The following is a 5,131-nucleotide window of genomic DNA, read 5'->3' as shown; positions in this document are numbered from 1 at the left end:
TCGGGGGCTCCTATCTAAATACACGGGAAAGGAGAAATCGTGATTCTTATTCAGGACATGAATTTTTTTTTAATAATTGCAAATTTTCAGGAAACGAAACTGATAAGTTAAGAAGTCTGTAACCCAGCAATGAAAGCCAGTATCACAAATTTGTAAACTACATCTAATAGAACATCTACGCAAACAAATTGATGTATTGTACATGGCTGTTGAATAGATAACGTAAATGTGAAAAAGACTTTTGCAAAACCCTTGTAAAACATTAGATCAAATTCACGTAAAATATAAATGAATACGTGAAATTTATTTACTTGGATATTCTAACGGAGGCAGTTTACGGAACTGCGATATCTATTCTTGGTGCAGAGTTCAGGATTTGTAAACTGGGTGCTTTTATTGTTTTGAGACTTACCAATATCTGGCACATATCCGTAAAATAATTTAGGCCCATAAGCCCAAAGGCTATTTAGAGTCTAAAATCGGCCTAGAGGTTATCTCAGAAAAGCATTTCCGCATTTTACATGCATTTGAATAAGTAGAACGGAGTTGGTGGCGAGCTAAAGCTTCCTCTATAGTGGCATTTCTACTAAATGTAAAGTTTATGAAACGTAAAGTTTGATCGTGACGTTGGGAAACGTTGCGGATTACGGCAGCCTAACACTTGTGAACGCTTGCTTGAAATTGTTTTTTGTTTGCAAAATCTGTATTCCATCCACACGAATTTAACGTAGCGCACAAATATTTCAAAGCGGTATCCCCATTTGTGTTAACTGTGCTCTTGATCGCACATGTATTTCAGACATTGCAGAGGGCTAAATTTTACGCCGCACGCAAAGCACTCTTTCAATGCTCCATTTGAAAGCGATATTTCTTAGAAATTTCCACATTAACCAACATATTTCGAACATTGCGTACGCATTAGCCATAACTTGCGCCTTATTTTCACGAAATATTAACAAGGTACCTTGCCTAATTCACCGGTGAAACCAACTACAAACCTGGCTTGAGGCATGCACGTACGGAGGGAAACCAGTCTTTGGTATTTATGTGCAAAGATTCTATTTAAACATGGTTCACCACCACTTACTCTCAACATTACAATTATTTTCACCATTTTTGAAGGTGGCGTATTGCGCCGCTGTTTAGGACTTTGGCAAATACAGCGAATGAAGGCTGTGTGACATTCGTCAATGCTCTAATAAGTACCTTTCTACAAAGGCTGTTTTAGTATACAGAGATGAAACAGTTATCGTTCGTCACACGCGGCATGCTTCCAACTCCAACGAAACAAGAACATCGCGTCTAGTGTAGTTAATCAAGGAGACTAAAGAACGACAACTGCCGTGGATAAAGTGTAAAGTTCGGGAGAAAATGATTATTCAGTGATTATTTTGAAAGCCCACAATTAGCCTAAGCACTTCAAGCTGTCGGTACACGCCATCCATAGAGTGACCACCATTTCATTTAAATATGAAATTTCTGTCTTTTATGGATCTCCAACTGAAGAAGAACACGTTTTAAGCGTTAGTTATAAATAACCCAAAACAAGTGCTAGAGAATTTTAGTTTTACTCCTAAATAACACAGATATATAGCGTTTTAGAACGCTACCAGTCGCATTATCAACTTTGCTGTAATAGTGTTTTACACCGTTATCATCACTCAGATCAGCCAGCAGATAAGAGAGAGAGAAAATTATAAATACAAGGCAGGGGGGAGGTTGACCAGGACTCAGCCCGGTTGGCTACCTTGCTGTGGGGGAAGGAAAAAGGGGAGGGAAAGATTAAGAGAAGAAAATACGATGTGGATATGGCCAGCATGATACGTTTTCTGCTCTTTATCACAGATGGTCACTCAGTCCACATCACAGACGGTCATTCAATCCGGTAATTTCGAAAATCGCAGCAGCACTCTTATGGCTTTTTGTAGCTGCGATATGCGAGCTCATGGTCCCAAGATCTCGTTGAAGGGGAATGGCTTTCTGCCGAACTGATTTAGTGCTGTGCACAGGTCATGTATTTCCTTTTCTAGAGATGGGCAGTAGCATAGGAGGCGTTCTAGATTCCCCTCGACACCGCAGACATTCCATTCGTTGCTATTAGTCATTCCATTCAAACATACATATGCATTGGCGAATGCAATGGCCCAGCGTAATGGCGCAGTATTGCTTCCTCACTCCGCGGAAGCCTAGGTAATGCCGATAGAATGCAATGGATGCTGGGTACATTCAGGTGTGTGCCATTTTTCCAATGCCATACGGTGTGACAGCTTGCTTAAGTTAGAGGCTGCGTGAGTCTTCGATATCGGTATAGAAACAAGATTTCTTCCTTCGTGTGCTTTCCTGGCAGCTTCGTCGGCGAGGTCGTTACCAGACATACCGCAATGACCCGGCAGCCACTGAAACACGAAGTCGTGTACTTTCGCGATCAAATGCGTTTCGCTTATCTGCGACACGAGTTGTTCACAGGATCCGCGACGAATATCTGACAAAAGAAATTGTAGTGCCGTTTTTCAGCCGCAGAATATTACTCACCGATTAGCCGCTTGTTTGTTACATTATAATAATTGGCGCCTCGGAGGGCAATAGGCTTCGAACCGGTCGATGTTGTGACGTGAGAAATCTTGTATCTGGTACCTATTGATCGTGACGGGATAACCACTGCGCCGGTGGAGCTGGTCTGAGTGGAAGAGCCATCCGTATACATGTCGACTCGGTCAAAGTAGAAAGTATGCAAACAATCCAGAGTTGCTTGCTTCAAAGTCAAGGTAGACAAGTCAAACTTATTTCTTATTCCTGGAACGGAAATACGCACATCTGGTTCATGTAAACACCACAAGGCTGACGGTGAACGTGTCGAGGGTGTGAAGGCAACACCACCTAGAAAGCACAACGCCTACACACTCCGATCATGACGTGATGCTACCTGTACAGCAGGCATGCGATCGTTCGCTGCACCTGACCGGCTTGACTGGGCGGTCTGGTTGCTCAATGTCTCCAAGAACTTACCGTGTACACTCTTCTGCGGTACACAACTTCTGCACACAACTTCGTTCAAAAAATAATACATACAATAATACAATAATAATACAAGTTGTGAGGCATTGCGTATAAAGGGCCGCAAGCTTTTCAAGCATGACATCTCCTCCATCTTTGAATAAATCTACTGTTATTCCATCTTCTCCAGCCGCTTTTCCTCTGGTCATGTCTTTCAAGGCCCTTCTAACTTCATCGCTAGTTATAGAAGAAGCTTCTGTATCCGATTCATCACTATTTTGAATGAAGGTAGCTTGGCTGTTTTGGGAACTGTACAGGTCAGTATAGAATTCTTCGGCTGCTTTTACTTAGGAGTAACTTTACTTACTTAAATCTCAATAGTAACTTTAGGAGACAGGGAGAGAGCGGTGTGGGTCAGAGAACAAACGGGGATAAACGATATTCTAGTTGACATTAAGCGGAAGAAATGGAGCTGGGCAGGCCATGTAATGCGTAGGATGGATAACCGGTGGACCATTAGGGTTACAGAATGGATACCAAGAGAAGGGAAGCGCAGTCGAGGACGGCCGAAAACCAGGTGGGATGATGAAGTTCGGAAATTCGCAGGCGCAAGTTGGAATACGCTAGCGCAAGACAGGGGAAATTGGAGATCGCAGATCGCCTTCGTCCTGCAGTGGACATAAATATAGGCTGATGATGATGATGATGATGATGATGATGATGATGATGATGATGATGATGATGATGATGATGATATATTTTGTTACGCAGAACAGAGGTGCGCTAACTGATAATACTTCGTCGGTCAGCATACGATGATCGTGTGAACCCGTTCGCTGGTATTGGGGTATAATTTAGTATTTGTGTTTGTATTCGGCGTACCTTCCTATAACCTTCGGGTATATCCTCAGACATATCCGCCGAGGTACTGGCCGACCCTGTAGCAGACAGCAGGCACCCCAAACCTGCAAGCAGAAAAAAAAAGCTGCTCTTTAAAATGGTCCTGGTCCGGGAAGCGAACCCGGGACCTACACGTTTCCGGGGTGGTCGCTCTATACTATCAGATGTAACCGGGGGACTAGCAGGTCGCAGAGCGAAGCCGAATTAATCGATAACTCAAATCGAAGGGCACCGAATTTGGCAATCCAGTTCTGTGGGAACCTGAGTAACTCTTACGAATTTCCTTTGTAGTTCGCGTGCTACTCTCAGCTGGATGACAATCTTTCCCTTTCATGTATACACCGTATAAAGGGAATATAGGCAGAATTTTTTTTCCCGATGAAGAACAGCTAAAGTGGCCCTTCGTCTTGAGCGGTCTTTAGTACATTGTGAGTCGTCGCGGTCTGGAAAAATCAAGTTCAGGGGCCGACCTGTGGTCCAGGCCGACCTATATTCCGGTTTGAGGCCTACTAAAATTTCTAGATGAAACACTCGTTCAATTACCATGGGAATGTTGATTAATGCATTGATTTGTCTGATTTTCGTGCTTGTGGATTCAGACATCCTGGTGACATTTCTTTTTCTACGCTCTATCTGTCTTTATTGGCCTAAATTTCGAAGCAACAATATTTTCTCAAACGCAGAAGCGTTTTCCTGTGCACATACGTTATCGTTGCGAATTGCTGCATTCATAACGCAACATTTCGTTTAAAATAATCTATTGGTGAAGTCACAAATTCATTTGAAGTCAGCAAGATCAAGTTTGGCACATCCGCGTACTGATAATCACTCCTATGCAGTGATCATTGTTAAATTCCGCTATATTGTCAAATTTGGTAATGGTAGCATTTCGAGCCAATCAGAGAGGCCCAGTGGGCTGCTGCGACCTCTATGATTGGCTCAAAATACCACCATTCTATAATTTGACAATTCCGTCGAATTTGACAAGGTCCAGAATAGCATCCTTGGCGGAACCATCGTGCTCCCTGAGTGACCTCTAGTAATACTTGTAGTAAACTCTATGCTTTCTCGAAACACTCTCCACCTCACCGATTTACGATTTAATTGCTATTCAATTTCGTCGGCTCGTCGCGCGCAGTTCAATAGGCGCGAAGACACCGTTTTGTCGCTGGAACATGACGAAGGCCCGCGCCTGGCCACGTCACCGCTCGACTCCGACGTCACCCACGAGTCTGCG

Source organism: Dermacentor silvarum, chromosome 11 (genome assembly GCF_013339745.2).
Source record: "Dermacentor silvarum isolate Dsil-2018 chromosome 11, BIME_Dsil_1.4, whole genome shotgun sequence".
In the NCBI taxonomy this organism is placed as follows: domain Eukaryota; kingdom Metazoa; phylum Arthropoda; class Arachnida; order Ixodida; family Ixodidae; genus Dermacentor; species Dermacentor silvarum.
The sequence above is the reverse complement of the archived record's forward strand: the minus strand, read 5'-3'. Positions refer to the sequence as shown.